This window comes from Podarcis cretensis, assembly GCF_951804945.1.
Source record: "Podarcis cretensis genome assembly, chromosome: 8".
Lineage (NCBI taxonomy): Eukaryota > Metazoa > Chordata > Lepidosauria > Squamata > Lacertidae > Podarcis > Podarcis cretensis.
The window spans coordinates 39823753-39841710 of NC_137177.1; the positions used below are offsets into that span (position 1 = coordinate 39823753).

Sequence of the window (17958 nt, forward strand, 5' to 3'; positions counted from 1 at the left end):
ATCTCTAAAGGTAAGAGGGGATGGCACTGGAGAAGATGGCTGGGGGACGTATGCTGCAGAGGTCAAGTCCTGGAGACCTCCTTGGTGATAAAACAGCAAACTACATCAAGAACAGGAGTAACGTGGAGGTTGGATGTATGTTGACAGTTTGCAAATAATAGGTGAAAAGGGTAAACTACAAAGGATAAGGCAAGAAGATCAGTGGAAGGAGGTCAGATTTAAATGAAATGCCACTTAAAGCTTTCTGCTTTTAGGAGTGGTTCAGCCCTGGAATAAACTGAGAGGTTTCAGTATGGTTGGACAAATATTTACGAGGGATGCTTTTAAGTAGAGGATGTTTTGCCTCGGAGCATGGGATCAACTAAACGTCCTGTTGGATGCCTTCCAGTTCTATCAACCAGGTGTTTATTCTGTTGTTTAGTGGAAAGGAATTAAGAGGCACTCATTTTTCGGTGTAACCTCAGACCATATATTAATAGAGGAGTAACCAGCACCCAGGGCCAAATCCAGCCCCTACTTGCCATTCCAGAGATATATGGAGAGGGGCCTGCCTATGGCCATGGCTAGCAGCCTTGTTTGGAGAGTGATGTGGGTTTCTAGGCTGCCAGCCATCACTGCCTCCTCAAACATTTTCCTACAGTAAAGCTGACCAGGACAATACTTGATGAATAGTTTGTTATTCATACCCCTAGGGACACAAGTGTGGGTCAGCAGTTTCATCTAGCAACAAATAACTTTAAACCACTTCTCTGAAAAAAAAAGGGCTTTAGCTGGCCAGGATAGCAGAACAATGGCACACTTCCTGCCCTGATGGCTGGAAAAGATTATTTCTGACATTTACTTTTAACAGACCAGCTGGCTTGTGCAGCAGCATTGTCAAACAGCATTGTTCAGCGATAGCAAGTTAGGCATCCATTCATGAGATCGAGAACTCCCAAACTGCAAGAAAGAAATCAATCCCAAAGCATCCACACCCAGAGGAAGCTGTCTGCTGCCTCCCTGCGTGATTATGCTGCTCTGGGCTTGCACCTATCTGCTGGTGGTAGGTGATTCTGCCACATCTTCATAATGGATCCTGCTCTTAGCTACTGGAAGTTTGGGAAACACTGTGTTGGAAGGATGAATCCACAAAAGTATAATATGTACAACTGCTTCACACCCCTTTGTAAGTATTATCTCAACATTGCATCTTCTCATCTAGTTACTAACATACGACTGTTTTTCCTTTTTCAATATAACGTAACAGAATATCCAAGTACATTTTTGGGGCATGGTCTATTGGGAACATCCTGGTGCAGGACCGGGCTTGAAGCCAGTTTAAAAGTTTGGGGGCGGGGGAAGGGATGGACAAAAAGTAATGGAACTGTTTAAGGGGACAGTACAAATATTTATTATTTATACCCTGTCCACTCTGGGCGGCTTCCAACAAAGATTAAAAACACATCAAAATCTGGCAGGTCCTTTTAAAGACAAAACTGTGAAATGTTTTTTATTAACCCTTATTTTTGGAGTTGTCCTGCACATTCAAACATTTTCACTAAGCAACTTCAACAATTCTTAATTATCTTGCCAACAATTAGCACAAAAAGGTTGTTAAAAAATCAGGAATAACCCTATATCTTCAATGCCTTGTTGTCTCTAGTCTCATCAACCAACAACACAACACAAGTACTTTAAACCATTTGCTCCAGAAAAAAATCTACAACTGTTTGAGTAATGCTGTGGATTTCATTTTGGATTTCAGGGCTAGTATATTTAGCACTTGCAGGAATCATTTTCACAATTTGTTGCAAATTTTAAAATATTTTCTCATAGCAAATGCAGCTAATTATAAAAAGAAACCACCTGCATAATTGTTCACACCCTGAATCGTCCCTGAAAGACAACTGATTGACTACTACAAACTGAGATACTCCAGCAATACATTTCACATAGTATCTGTTATTTTCCACCACTTGGCTGCAGTTTTTCCCTCTTGAATAATTTCTCCTGTTGATCCTTGCTTTTGTTGCTCCTGAAAATTGTCCATTGCACTTTTATGGGCAATTTACTTTGTGTGCCTGGAAAACATTTCCCTGCTTCCCTTCAGAGTCTCCTGCATTTACAAATGCTGAGTCAGAGTTTGCAACAGGATTTTTTTCTCTAATGAAGAAGTAACATCTCTACTAACTGAGTACTCCAGCCACTCCTAAGATTTAAGACAGGAACACTGGAACTTCCATGTATGGCCAAACATTGTAGACCCCTTGGTATGATGAAATTTGAGGCTGTGCAGGTTTAGAGTTACCTAAATCTGTTGGTGCAAGTTAGTTGAATTACTTGCTGACTTCTCAGTGGTACATTCTCCTTCCAAAACAGCAGTCTACTGATAGTAGACAAAGAGTTAGATCCAATGTTCTCTTCATCAGGGAAGGACGGTGCCACCACCTTGCCTTGCGCAGAAGAGTTGCTGTTCTGGATTTACTTCCAGCAAACAAACTTATGATGAATGTTTGCTTTGAAGTTACAATGGTAATAATGCTGGTGATGAATTGCGGACCTGCATTTCTCCAGCCAGGGGAAAATATAGCTTCATATCCTTTGCACCCCCACCTGACAAGACATAAAAAATACACCCCCATGGCCAGTAGTTCCTCAACCCAGCAAGCAGAAACTCCCAGAATCCCACCTCCTTGAAGGATAATAGCTCTTGAATGGATATCATAGTCATATAGCAGGTGTTTGTTTGCCATCTCATTTGTCAGGCAGGGAAATTCTGCCTACCTTCCGAGTCCCTCAACAGTGAATTTAGATACTTAAAAACAAATTGACCAGACTTGTCAAAATTCCTTCCATTTTAAGTTCTGCCTCCTGGCCCTTCTCATGTGATGTTTTCATACTAGGCAGATTCCATTGCCAACCCACCCCAAAAATTAGCATTTGTGCCCTTGAGAACTAAAACAAAGGATTTCCTGTTTGTTTTTATTTTTTCTGTAACAAATTTAATTATTTGTTTGAAAAAAAGGACATTCGGGGGGTCATCCCCCTGCCCCCAGCTACAGGCCTATGCAGGACCCAATGAGTATTTTGCTGGGCTCATCACAAATTCACAACCTGGGCCTCACCCCATTCCACACAAACACATGTTAAGAAATGAAGGAATGTGCATGTTTTATTTCTGAAATGGCATGGCCAGTCCTCTCTCCAACTTTAAAGGCCATAGCAGAGCACTTCTAGTGCTCAATGGATTTCAGTGTGAGAAAGAATAGCCCAAGCTTAGGCATGTTTACTTGAGCTTAATGAGGCTCATCCCAGGTAAGTGTGCAGAGAAGATGGGAGTCAGAAACATACATGTAAGTCTTTAATTGAAATCAGTGTGCTTTCTGATCCTACGCAGAGTTAGGTGTGTGCCACGGGGGTGAGGTGGGAGATGATTTTTTTGTTATATAAAGATGGGATCCAGGTTCTGCAGGTTAGGTGGGTTAAACACGTAAGACTCGCTAGGCAATTTGGCTTCTCTTGACTAGGGCAGCAGCTAAATTTATACCTCATCTCTGCCAATATAATGACTACCACGTATCTCTTTACTTCTGCTTTCTGCTGCATAGGGGACTTGCTTTCCCAAACAACTTTGGCTTTTATTTTTAAATAGGGGAACAGACACAATTTGCTTTTTGTCCCAACAGCCCTGGGTGCAATCTGCAATCTGTTTTGCACCCAGTATGGTTTAACTAATATATGGAAGCAGGGGTGCCAACTTGGATAAAACATGGGGCTGGGGACAGGTAAGCCCTGCATAATCGATCATATGATGCAACACACACCCACACTATTTGAATGGCAATGCCCATTAACTTTGTGGGGGTCCTCAAATATTTTATGGGGGGAAGGGACCTCGGCTCCTAGGAGTTGCCTCCTATGTATGGGGCAATTCTATCCCCAAGTTATACTGGCAGGATATGATTCCTGCTGCTGACTATGACCTGTGAGACTAGGGTTTAAATCCCCACTCAGCCATGAAGCTCACTGGGTGACCTTGGGCCAGTTATCATCTTAGCCTAACCTACCTCACAGGGTTGTTGTGAGGATGAAATGGGGAGGAGGAGAACCATGTACACCACGTTGATATGCTTGGAATAGAAAGGTGGCATATAAATGTAATAAACAAACATAAATAAATCTGTGGCATCAAAGGCAATGTCCTCAGAGAGCAGCTGTTGCACGAGTGGGATCTGCCCCTGGACGAAACTATTCAAATTTGCAGGTCCTCAGGAACTGTAAAAGCACAGGCCAGAAATATTGTCCATATTCTGCATATTAAGGAGCAGAGTATAAGGAAGCTAGTTTCAAAAGTGGAAATAGCTTCTCTCACTGTGAGATGAGGAATACCTGTGAGCCACCTAAAATTCTGTCAGGGAAAAAGGCAGGGTATAAATAAAAATATAATAACAATACAAAAGAAAGAAGCATGCAAAAAATGTTGAATGTCGCATGGTCCTAAACCGTTGAGCATGGGGGGGGAGCTGTTTTAACTGTGGGAATAATTTTGCAATGTGTTACCAAGCCAGAGAAAGAAAGAAAAATCAGGTGACACTGTTGGAAGATATTTCAGATGAGTTGTATATTGATGTAGCAAAAGCAAGAAAGACTAGTGAAAGCGACTGGATCCTCTCTATGCAGGTGAATGAGATATCCATCTCATTTAAACTGAACACTGGCGCTCATGTGAATATTTTATCTGCAAAGGATTATCAAAGGTCTGTCAAGGCCAAACTGAAACCAGCAAATAACAAATTACTGGTTATTGTGGAACAAACATTGAGGTGTTCTACCAGAAAGATAAAATCTCCAGAACGACTTATAGAGAGATGTGCTAAAATGTAGAGTGTAAAATGTATAGTGTAATTCATTAGTCAAGATCACTTAAGTTCCATAGTAGATACATCTGTGTCTATGCAATTCATGCAGCAGAATCAACATATATGTCTATACTGTAGTAATAATCTTATGGGTTTTTTTAAAAAATCATTTCATTTTTTGTTCACATTTTATAACTTATTGAAGGTTAAAGGCTTGGCAATCTGAGGACTTACCTCTGGAGTCACAGGACCCTGGGCCATTCCTTAGGCCTTGAGTTTCAGTTCCAGCAGAGGGTCTTGGAGACTACTCTGAATAAACCTTGTTTTATAAAAACTACTCCTAATTCTTTATATCTGTCGTTGACCCAGAAACATTACACAGGTGATGAGCCAAGGACCCTGAATTAGAAGGGAAAGGGCATATGCAGGAGGGGACGGGAAGGTGGGCTGGTTCCACAAGCCCTGCTACACAAAGAACCTGTGGGACCAGTTAATTCCCTGGGTCTTGTTTCCCCAGTGCAAAAATATTTCAGCCTCCCAGGATGCTGTGTAAAGCAACTGAACTTAAGGCAGAAACCCTTGAACTTCAAAAAGAGACTGCACCTTGAAACTGCTGCAGATTCAGTGCCACCACTTGTGGACTGAATCAACACAATGTTTTGTTTTTTAATTGTACTAGCTGTTCATTGACACCAATGCCAAAAAGATGTCTGTGTTATCAAGAGGAACTGTTGCTTTGTATGTGTGAATGGCCACTGCCAATAACGTGATTCTCAGCATTTCAAATACTTCCGGTCTTCCTGTTAACAACACCCACATCATACATATATATGAGGCAGAGCTTATGCCATAATAAATGCAATAGGCATCCTAACCACTTAACTGGGAATAAGTCCCATTGAAAGCAGTAAGACTAACTTCTGAGTAGGCATGGTTAGGACAACACTTTTTAGTTGCCACAAGACCCATTTTGGGCTGCAATCGCTTATCATGGCTACACCTCTGGAAGATGAGTAATGATAATATTCACTGAAGATGTTCTGAGCTCTCAAATGGAAGAGTGGGATGCAAGCCGAATCAATAAATCACAGTCGTCTGGGTGTGGGAGTTGTCACATTTAATCTGTTTTAATGTTTATATTACATGTTTTTAATGAATAACTACTGTGGAACAGGGTTACTAATGTAAACACAATAAAACGGTGGTTGGCAGTAATAATAACCTTATGCCTGAGTAAATGTGTTGTGCAGCCTTATCTGAGAGTAAGCCCTATTAAATGCAATAGGACTTACCCTTCTGAGCAGACATACGTTAGGCCGGCACCTTTAAAATGTCACACCACTTGTTGTTTTCAGTTGCAAGAACGTAACGCGGCCACGCCTCTGGAAGGAAATAATAACAATATCCTTATGCCTGAATAAATGTTACAGATAGGTAGCCGTGTTGGTCTGCCATAGTCAAAACAAAAAAAATTCCTTCCAGTAGCACCTTAAAGACCAACTAAGTCAGTTCTTGGTATGAGCTTTCGTGTGCATGCAGTGTATCTGAAGAAGTGTGCATGCACACGAAAGCTCATACCAAGAACTGACTTAGTTGGTCTTTAAGGTGCTACTGGAAGGAATTTTTTTTGTTCTGAATAAATGTGTTAGGCATCCTACCCCATTAACCCGGGAGTAAGCCCCGCTGAAATACAGTAAGACTTACCCCTGAGTAGGTATGCTTAGGACCGCGCTTTCAACTTGACACAAGACTCGCTGTTCTTTGCCTCAAGAGATAAGCACGGCCACACCTCCGGAAGATGAATACCTAATTAAAATAAAATAAAAAATACTTGTTACTAATGAATAATGCAGCACTAATGCTACTAATAAACAAGACTACGTACTAGGACAAATAAATAATGCAGCGCTGCTCGGCCCCTCCCCCCGCATTCCTCCTCTCGGTCCCGCCCCCGAGCCTGTCATTCTCCGCCCAAGCCCCTCCCCCTCGGCGCCCGGCTGAGGAGCCGCCGCCGCCACCGCCGCTCCTGCTGTTGGCGTTTCCGGACTGCCGCCGCCTCCAACCGCCTGCTGCTGCCGCCACCGCCGTCGACGACGCTCCCCGAGCGAAGCGTAGCCCGGCCGGGGCGGGGGAAGGGGCTGCTGCTCGCGGCCGGCTCTCGTCGCTCGGCCTGGGGGAGGCTTGTCAGCCGCGGCGGGCAGGTGAGCGGACCGAGCGGGGAGCCTCCGCCTTCCTCCTTCTCCGGGCCTGGAGCTGCCTCACGGAGGCCGGGCGGGAGGGCGGGCGGGCGAGAGGGCGCCGTCGTCGTGAGGGAATGAGGGGAGGCCGGGGTGCGGGGGGGGGGGGGAGGCGCACAAACCACGCTGCCCCCTGTGAGGGGGAAAAAGGGGAGGCGCGCGGCAAAAGGCCCCGTGTTTGTCGGGGGGCGGCGGGTGTTTCCTTCTTCGAGGGGGGGGCAGCGGCTGAGGAGAGGGGGCTGCAGCAGCAGGAGGAGGAAGCGAATGGGGAGGTGGGGGAAACCTTTAGGCAGTCCCTGGGAGGGGGCGCTGTGGGAGCCTAGACCCCCCACACCTATCTCCCCCCCCTCGCTTTGGGGGGTTTCAGAGACAGGGGAAAGCTCTGCAATCCGTGCGGGGGGGCAAGGGGGTGTCGAGGAGTTTCTGGAGCGACCCTCCCACCCCCGCGGTCTCCCGTCCCTTTTCCTCTTATTTATTTATTTTAAGGTGGGCTAATTCCGAGCGGGACTGCGCCTGCGCGAATTCCAATGCATCTTCCTGTGCAGAATAAGTGACCCAGCCCTGCGAAGAAGGCTCCTCTCCGGGCAGCAGCTCTCTCTAGGAGGGAGAAAAGCCAGTGCGTGTGAGGGCAGGCCGGCAGGCTGGATACTAGTGTGCCAGGCCCTCGGAGAGGGGGGGGGGAAGGCCTGCTCTAATCTCTCTCTCGCTCCCTGGAGCCAGCCTCCCAGAGCAAAACATGACACCGTCACACAGGCCAAGAAAAGGGCCCCGGGATTCCTGGCTTGGGTGAGGACACCCTCTTCTCTGCCTTACAAGCGCTCTCCCTCTATTTCTCCCTGGCGCTTGTGATCATTTTTGGAAAGCTAGGAACTGGAAATGTTAGCCTGCAAACCCCTTTTTGTCCAACGCTGGCAGGAGCCTCCTCACCCCCGCCCCCCCCCCGCGCTTTTAAAGTTGACATGCATTGCGAAGTGTTGTCTAATCCCTTGGTCTTCAGCTGGCTGGCTGGGTTGCAGCCTGACCCTTGCGGCATTGCCACATTACAGATGGTAAAATAAACAAACGCCCCAATGCATGTTTAGCCTAAAGGGGGGGATTGGGATCTTAAAAGGGTGGGAAAACTGAACCTACGTTGGTAGATTTGGAACTACTTCTGAATCTGTGGGTTTTAGCAATTCTAGGGTGATCTTATTTAGGTGTGATGTAGAGGTATCCCTTTAATTGGTTGGTGTGGGGATGATGCTGATTGTAATACTGTTGGGTGGTTTTGGCTTATTCTAAAGCTGGGGACATCCCTGAAGGTTTTGTTTGTTGTAGCATCTTATCAAGGCCTGGTAAACTGTCTTCAGCTGTGATTTCCTCACTAACACAATACCCTTGGTGAATGATTTGTTGTTTGAGGTACAAGGGTGAAGTATATGTTTTATTAGAATGGTAAAAGCTTCTTTTACCTAATCACAAAAAATAAAGCTGCTTTGACATTAAAGTTTTTAAAAGTTCTCTTTAGAGAGAGAACCATATTAGTAACAGCTTTTTAGAATGTGGTTGAATTTTCATTAATTTCCTTCAAGTATACCAGTAAGTTCAGACTACTTTTAGCAAAATTTGTGTTCTTGAACATTAAGAAGCCCCTTAACATAGTAATTCTTGCCATTAAACTGGAAGGCTATCACTGTAGAGTTCTGAATGGTATACTCCATAGTTGTAATATATGTAATCTCACTTTGTTCTTTATTGAATAAAAGTACTGAAATGCACATGACAGCTTGCAAACCTAACATATTACTGAGTACTCCCCCTCCCTCACTTGTGAGGGGCTTTAATTTCTTTCTTTGTGTTAATGCATTTTCAATTTTAAACATTGTCTATAATACAAAATTCTACAGAGTCATGGTTGTGAATTTGCTTCCCCATATAATTTTTGTAGTGCTTCTAAAGTCATTGGTTTCTGATAACATACTAAGTATTCTGCTTTTCCAGATGGATAGTCTCCACACTGTATCTTACAATAACCAAAGTGTTATGCAAATGAATAATGCTAATTTAAAGAAATGTGGAAACAGATTGTAAATATATACTTGTTTGGCAGATAAGGTATGCTCTTGGAACAGTTTTAAGAAATGAATGGTAGCAGTTCAACATTATAATGGCAGTAGAGCAAGTGGCTGTTGAGTTTAGCTCTAAGGAATTAGTATTTTTGTCTATAATGGGATCTGGTTCTTACATTAGCTTCTAAATGAGGTATTGTATGTTTATAGTTGCAGACTAGGCACTTGGAAGCAAGTCTCATAAGTCTTGAGGCATACTTTTGAGTAAATGAGCATAGGGATAGGTTTCACATGGGACTATTTTTCCTTGCTCTTCCCCCTCACAACTGAGAGGGGAAAGGGAAGCAAAACAGACCAATGGCATTGCTTTGCTTTTCTTCTTTAAGAACCCCCCCCCATGCAGTTATTTGAAGGTAATGAGCATTGAACATTGGAGGAAGTTTTTGTACTGAAGGATCTCAAGTACTTTTATATGTGGTAATAATTGGGCATCTAGTCCAAGAAAATCTTTGTACAGTTGGTAAAAATTTAAAGTTGTACCATATGCTTGTAATGAGAGGAAACCCCTATCTTCTGTAATGGGGTAATTTTATGATAGTTGGATCTTGATTCTAGATTCTAATAACTAAATCTGCCACAAAGTTTACCATAAGCCTTTATTGCATGTTGCATGACATTGTGGTTCACTTCTAAAAGTATGCTGGGGTTAGTTCTTAATGCAGTTGATCTAGTTAGGCAAACTCACTGCTAGAAAATGGCAAGAGTGAGGCCAAAGGAAGTAATCCCAACTAGATGTAAAGATAGATTAGCATTCAAGATAGTTGTATCAAGGAGCTCGTGGTTCAAATTCTAGTAGAGTTAGGAGGCAGCACTAGGTACAGGTGAGTTCACCCTTTGACTGCTGTGCTGTATCTGTTCCTCCTCCTTGGGGAGGGTGTTCAGTTAGGGGATTTGTTAGGTGTGCCCCCCCCCGCCCCGTAAGATGTGCATCCCATCAAAAGTGTGTGCTGTAGCTTGCAGAGAGGAGTATGTATGTGATGGAGGTGTCTGGGTTCACAGCTATAGACAGTGATCTTAATTAAGGTTTTCATTAATCACACACACAGGTATACTAGGAAACAATTCATGGGTCTATATTGCCTCTGGCATGATTTCAGATTGAAGCTTCTCCTCTTTAGAGATTGTTACAAGAATCCATTTCAGCCTGCTGAGTGAGAATGCATCATCTGGGCAGAATGGTTGGCTGTTGTGATTGAGAGCTGTGTATGACACGTGTGACTGTGTGTGTGTAGTGAAACCAGGTACCCATGTATTCATAAGATCGAACCCCTTCACTTCCTTTTGCATCTGTGTGCTCAGAGTTCATTTGGGAGGAATTGTACATGGACTTAATATAGAGCTGATACCTGGACACTGCATCAATAGTTTCTCTGAGCTCCAAATGTTAAATGTCAGAAATTGTCCAGATGACATAATTCTCTCCCTGCCCTCATAGTGTGAATACAGATGCATATAGTAGGAACCATTGTGACCTTTTCTTTCCATTGTATACCTCATTAGCATGATTCATACTTTCGTCTCCTTCAGTGTACATACAGCTGCAACATGAATCAGTTATTCCTCTATTAACTATATATAAAAATCCCTGTGGGAGCTGTTCATATAGTCATTCCCCTAAGCATTTTACTTCATTAATTCCAATGGGTGGGCTACAAGTGGTAGCCAATGGTTTATTCCTGGCTTACCACTTACGATAAACAACAACTGATTTGTTGATCCCTGTCCTGAAAAAGAAACTGCTTTGACATGCTCAATATTTGCATCTGCATTTTGTCTTTATGTGACTGGCTGAATATATGTGGTTTACATATTGTGTAATACCAACATATTCAAGTTCTTAAAGATGCAGGATTTTTCTTTTATTGGCTCTCAGTTCTGCCTGTTTTGTTCATATGAGGAATGGTACCTAGGCAAGTCTAGTTTAAAGTAAGTGCAGATGCCCCCGAACTGCTGTTAGATCTGATGCAGCTTAGGTAGGAAATGTTTCCCATTGGTTTGCAATCCCTTTATAAAATAACTGTATTTCAGGGGCTTTCAGCACAGCACTTGTGGGTACCATAGTGCCAAGAAGGCTGCCCTAGCAGTCCACGAGGCAATCTGAAGCATTGATCCAGACATTCACTGAGCTGTTGCCACCCACCAACCACATGGAGCTGACAGTGGATGCTTCCTTACATGGAAGGCCTGTTTTAAAAAATCTGGTGGGGGAAGAGGAGTGAGTGACCTTGCCTGCCAGCCACATGGTGGTGGGCACTTCTTTTGTTCCATGCAGAGGCAAAAAAACCTAACTAAACAAAAATTGGTGTGTGCGGGGGGGGGGGGGGAGGGTACATCAGGAATAGTCCTGTTCACTCAAGTTAGTGTGCTGTTGCTGGCCAGCCTCATTTCACTGGTGGCTGGAACTTCCTTTCCCCGTTGGAGGGACTTCTTTAAAACAAATGCCAGGTGGGGGAAGGACCACATTTCTTCAATTTGCTTGAAGTTGCTGCAACCATTTTGAGCTAGCAGTGGGCACTTCCTTTCTCTCTGAGGGGCTTTAAAAAAAGTTGCGCAGGAAGGGAAAGGGATGAGTGAAGAGGTTTGTTTATTGTTGCTTCCAGCCATGGGGCTGGTGGCAGGCATATCCTTCACTGCATGTATGTGTGGTCTTTTTGTGTGTGAGAGAGAGAGGGTGGAGGGGAAGGTGTATGTGTGTGGTTTCTGTTACATAGGATAGATTTATATGCAATGTGTTTGGATGAGGGAGAGATGCAGTTGGGCAGAGGCAAGTTGTGTGTGGCTGTGTAGATGTGAGGGTGAAATGCATGTACCTATATCTATAGTCTGCATGTATATGGTGAGTGCAATGTGTGTGCATGAGAGTGTGGTGTGGTCACCTTGTATACTTTCTCTGGTACTGGGGAATGCTACTTATTCTTGTTAGACAACAAATTTCTGATGTGATGGTCAAATCAGTTTGATATATCAAACTGTGATGCTTTATCTTTAAATCAAAATTGAGAAAGTGGGAAATTTAAGGATGGTTAATTAACCTTTCTGGGCTTTTTAAAACAGTAACTTAGATTACATGTACAGACATTCTCAAGGAGCTACACCTCGCAAATCTAGTTGTAATTGAATTTTGTTTGCTTCCAAGACACAGATGGAGACAGACAATTATTTTAAGATTTAAAAGAGAAATTTAGATTCCATGGCATGTTGTACACTCTCTTGTCTCATTGTAACTGTCGAACAGGATTTGCAAGTTTTTGAAATGGTAAAGAAGTCTAAAAACCTGAAAAGTGATGTGTGCACATACCACAAGTAGTGATCATTCTTCCAGTCTGACTTCAACTTTGCTGTATTTATTTTTCCCTGCAGCTCAAGTTTAAAAATTATTTCTTCAAGTTTGATAAACTACTAAGAATGTTATTTAAACAAGTAAGTTTTGTTAGAAAGATTGTATACTATAACAGAAAATAGCCTAATATTCCAAGCGGTACTGATTTTACCTTGGTTGCATTTATTGCTTACTCCAATATACCGTATTTCTCGCCCTATAGGACGCACTTTTTCCCCTCAAAAAATGAAGGGGAAATGTGTGTGCGTCCTATGGGGCGAATGCAGGCTTTCGCTGAAGCCTGGAGAGCGAGAGGGGTCGGTGCGCACAGACCCCTCTCGCTCTCCAGGCTTCGCGGACCTCTCCGCAAGCAGCGGAGCGCTCCCGCTGCTTGCGGAGAGGTGCCTGCATGCCGAAGCCTGGGCGCGCTGAGCTCAGCGCGTCCAGGCTTCGCGGACCTCTCCGCAAGCGGCGGGAGCGCTCCCGCTGCTTGCGGAGAGGTGCCTGCATGCCGAAGCCTGCGCCCGCTGAGATCAGCGCGTCCAGGCTTCGCGGACCTCTCCGCAAGCGGCGGGAGCGCTCCCGCTGCTTGCGGAGAGGTGCCTGCATGCCGAAGCCTGCGCCCGCTGAGATCAGCGCGTCCAGGCTTCACGGACCTCTCCGCAAGCAGCGGGAGCCAGCCCTGGGCTCCCACGGCTTGCAGAGAGCTGCCTGTTTGGGGACTGGGGTCGGGGGAAGCTCGGGCCTCCCCTGCCCCAGCCCCGCGCCTGGGGGGGGGAAAATAATTTTTTCCCCTTTATTTCCCCCCCAAAAAACTAGGTGCGCCTTATGGGACGGTGCGTCCTATAGGGCGAAAAATACGGTATACAATCAGCACTAATGAAAGTGTTTTATCCTGAACTGGCCAGTCCCATCTGTAGGGTATCAGGTTACTTCAGCAAAACTATGACTTCTCATCCAACCCAGTCTCTTTTGTGCCTTTATGTAAGCAGTTGATTTTATATTCAGGCAAGTTTTTCTCATAATAGATCCACTGAAATTGATGTATTTGAGTTAGTAATGTCCATTAATTTCAATGAGTCTACTCTGAGTAGATCTAATATTGAATACAACCCAGAAGGTCATAGAATCACAGGTGTCAGAGAGGGGATCTACAGAAACCACTTCTGCCAGGGGATGCAAACTCACTGCCTCTGCTGACTGACTTGTGCTGCAAGCTATGATTATTGGGTGTTAGACAGTTTCTTGCATAGAGTAGCTCTGCAAGTATGTGGACAGTCACAGTATTCCAGGTTTGCTTACACCACAGGTGTGTATAAAGGCATTATGTTTTTGACAATTTTATTTTTGATGCCTTTTGTAGTGATCTATAATTTGCCTTTTTTCACAGTTTCTGCATACTGGTTTGACATTCACATTGAGTTATCTACCGTGACCAAAAATCTCTTTCCCAATCAATCATTCATACCCCATCTTAGGAAAAGCTAAGATTGTTATCTTCAGTGTACATCACTTTACACTTGTTTGCATTGAACCTCATATGCCATTTGTTGCCTATGTGCAGTTTTGGGAGGTACTCTTGGAGTTCTTTGCAACCTGTTATACTTTATACTTCCATAAATAATTTTGTACAGTATCTGTAAATTTGGCTATCTCACTGCCATTCCTAGACCATTTACAACGTAGTTAAAAATCACTAGTTCTAGGGTAGGTCCTTGGGAAAGCTCCATTTACACCACTTTATTGTGAGAACTTTGTGTTTATTTATTTCTATGTTTTGCTTCTTGTTCTTTAACCAGGTACCAATCCATATCCATAACTTGTAAGTTTACTCAGGAGGCTTTCATGATGGACTTTCTTAAAACTTTTTTGGAAGTTCAAGTATACAGTGTTGGATCACCCCAGTCTATGTGCTTTTGTAGAACTCTATACACTAAACCACAGAGCCCAGGGCTTGCCGATCAGAAGGTTGGCGGTTCAAATCCCTGTGACGGGGTGAGCTCCCGTTGCTCGGTCCCTGCTCCTGCCAACCTAGCAGTTTGAAAGAACGTCAAAGTGCAAGTAGATAAATAGGTACCGCTCCGGCGGGAAGGTAAACGGCGTTTCCGTGCACTGCTCTGGTTCACCAGAAGCGGCTTGGTCATGCTGGCCACATGACCCGGAAGCTGTACACCAGCTCCCTTGTCCAATAAATCAAGATGAGCGCCGCAACCCCAGAGTCGTCCGCGACTGGGCCTAATGGTCAGGGGTCCCTTTACCTTTATACAGGGTTAGTGAGACAGAATTTACCTCTGCTGAACCTATGTTAATCCTTCACATTATTTTGTATGCTTGATAATCATATCTTTTGTAATGCTGTCCACCGGTTTCCCCAGAACTAAGTTTAAATTACCGTATTTTTCGCCCTATAGGGCGCACCTAGTTGGGGGGGGGAGATAAAGAAAAAAAATTATTTTCCCCCCAGGCACGGGGCTGGGGCAGGGGAAGCCTGAGCTTCCCCCGACCCCAGCCCCCAGAACAGGCTGCTCTCCGCAAGCCTGGGGAGCCCGGCGGGAACTCCCGCCGGACTCCCCAGGCTTGTGGAGAGCTGCCCAAAGCCCGGGGTGCGCTGCGGAGTGCTCCCCAGGTTTCAGGCTGCAGGCTGCTTTCCACAAGCCTGGGGAGCCCGGCAGGAACTCCCGCTGGGCTCCCAAGGCTTGCGGATAGCTTTCTGAAGCCTGGAGAGCGAGAGGGGTCAGTGTGCACCGACCCCTCTCGCTCTCCAGGCTTCAGCGAAAGCCTGCATGCGCCCCATAGGACGCACACACATTTCCCTTTCATTTTTGGAGGGGAAAAAGTGCGTCCTATAGGGTGAAAAATACGGTAACTGGCCTGTCACTTTCTGGAACATTGCCCCCACCCCAAAATCATTTTTTTAAAATGGTTTTACGTAACCTGTTTCTAGCCTCCTGGTACATAGGCTGGTTGTAGTAAAAAGTTAAGTTTTGCTTTTTGTTTTGTTTTGTTTTTAGAAGACTAGTACAGTAATTTCTTATTTAAGTTTATTAAAAACAATTGAGTGGATATAATACAATGCAGACCTGGTAATTTGTTAATTTGTAAATACGAAAGGAAGATCATTCTTGCAGCTTGATACTCAAATTCAGGCCTTCCCAGTAGTTCAGGCATTTTTCCTGTCCCCAACTAGAATGGAAACATCAGGATAAGAAAATAAAACTCTGGTTTCTTTCTTACTTAGTAAACCTGAGTCAAACTGCACTGTTGGGTATGGTGATAAGGCAAACATGATGAGTCACAAATCCTTATCTGTGTGGGAAGGTAGCATACTTGACCTCTGCTGTTTTGAAATAAAACCGGTGCTTGGTTTCGTGGTTTTAAAAAGGTTTTGATCTGCTAAGTGAAACACTGTGATTTGCAGATGTTGCTGTATATGAAATCTAGTCTAGCCACTAATTATTAAATTTTTTTGCTGTTAAAAGAATGTTGCATTCTTGTGGTGAAGGATTGGTATGATGGAGTAAATCTGTAGTCAACACATTGACAGTTTGGGAGGGATGCACAGTGTTTCTTCTTTGAAGACTGAGCAAAGAAAAATACTTTCCAATTTAGTTCCAATTTAGAAATGATATGCCTTTTGCTTGAAAATACAAGGCTAGTCCAGATTTTATGGGCCGCTTGGTCTCTCCTCTCTTTGGTTGTTTCGCTTCAATGGGAGTCATGACAGAGGTTTATAAAGTTATGCCGTTGTTTTTGTCTAGTTTCACTTTTCATATTGTTTGTGGCTGTATTCCTGTATACCCTTACCTGAAAGTAAGTCCCTTGGAACTCACTGGTGCTTGCTTTTCAGTATACATGCATAGAGTTGCACTATTAGCATTGCCTAGGAAGGATGCAGCAAGTCTTGTTTTAGATTTTTGACGCCATTCGGTGCTTTCACATTACATATTTTTGAAAAGTTTTTGACTTTTTGCTGTGCATTTGGACACTGCTTGAGATCTTGAAACCACAAACAAGAACTAAAATAAGATACAAAAACCTAACAGAAACAACCCTCCCCCTGCTAACAAAATACCCCAAACACCCCAGATCTACTTCTCATCACTGGCTGCCAGTCATGATAGCTGCAGCCTTTTGGAACTGGACTCCACCAACACCTGTCCCCACTCCCTGCATAAGAACGAGACACTGGTAGTACATACACACTATGTTAAGGATGGAGAACTCTTGTCCCTCCAGACGTAGATTGGTGAGCACCTGTTTTGCATACAGAAGGTCCCAGGTTCAACTCAACTTCTCCAGACAGGACTGGGAATGTCCTCTGTCTTAAAACCTGGAGATCTCCCACCAGTCAGAGTAGATCAGGGGGTAGGCAACCTGTGGCCCATGGGCCACAAGCGGCCCACAGGGGTCGTTTAACTGACCCACGAGCCGCCCCCAAACAAGCCACCCTTTTGGTGAGTCCCTGTGCGCTGCACTAAACCAGAACAGGAACTTGCTTCCGCTGCGCTGGAACTTGCGTCTGTGCAGACGAAGATGCCAGAAATCACGGGGGTGCACGTGATCCGGTGCACGGAGGGATTTCCGCTGGAGTGAACTAGCTCAGGTGAGGTAAACCTTGCCGACCCCTGGAATAGATTGTCTTCTGCAAGATGAACAGTGGTCTGACTTTGTATAAGACATCTTGCTATGTTCTGTGTTTCAAACTATCAAGCTGTGCCATGGATTGAACAGGAAGTGTGTGAGTGCATGTGCACAATTTTGCGTCCCTAGCCAGTTACTTAAAATGGGGCATATTTGTGCTAAAATGGTAGTATGCTTCCATTTTGACCTGAAATAGGAAAGCATGGTTCACATGAGTTGTTCCCAGTTCTTTGCACAGTGGAATCCTGTGGGGTGAACAGGAGAAAGTGGGGTGGTCCCTTCTGAGCAATGGATTATTTTTATTTTGCTTATTAACATTCCCACAGGGCTCTATGTTTTTGATCCTGTGCCAGCACATTTCAGAGTTGCACAATAAATTGCTTAGAATATTATGTGATGCAAATAGTGATGGTTTTACCGGATTCGCCTCCTGCTTTGTAGGAAGAAACACACAACTTTTACTCATTTCCAGTAGTTGTGTAGTGTAAGCATTAGCTACCGGTACTTTCATTTTGTTGGAACTGAAGAATGGATACTTGCCAGAAAATGACGGCTAGATTATTCAAAATGTAGACATGGGAATGTAGACTTTAATAAAGTGTCCATAATTGCAACAGAGTCCAGAGAGATGAAAGAGGGTATTGTAGGTTGGATTATATTTTGTCAACCAAATCCAGTTTTCTCAACCCATACCAGGAAAATGACTTTTCAGTTATCTCAATTTCTTAAGTATTTGTTGTGTTAACTTCCCTTTGAGCACATGTATGTATATTGCTATGTGTGGTTTCAGTTTCGACACTGGCACAAGCCATGCA

At 44.1% G+C, this 17958-nt stretch overlaps 1 protein-coding gene and 1 long non-coding RNA gene across 2 annotated transcripts in view; one reads left to right on the forward strand and one right to left on the reverse strand.

The window, feature by feature from the left end:
- Nucleotides 1-2159: 2159 nt before the first annotated feature.
- On the reverse strand, nucleotides 2160-6776 carry LOC307222919. The gene is made up of 3 exons (XR_013841903.1): nucleotides 6543-6776; nucleotides 6131-6220; nucleotides 2160-2592 (listed from the first exon to the last, which is right to left on the reverse strand). It is a non-coding gene; the product is annotated as an uncharacterized lncRNA (long non-coding RNA).
- A 69-nt stretch (nucleotides 6777-6845) lies between these two features.
- GARRE1 (granule associated Rac and RHOG effector 1) overlaps nucleotides 6846-17958 on the forward strand; it is a 58655-nt gene continuing 47542 nt past the window's right edge. Inside the window, exon 1 of the mRNA XM_079988369.1 lies at nucleotides 6846-7039. The gene's annotated coding sequence lies outside the window, so the exon portion shown is untranslated. The remainder of the gene's footprint in view (nucleotides 7040-17958) is intronic.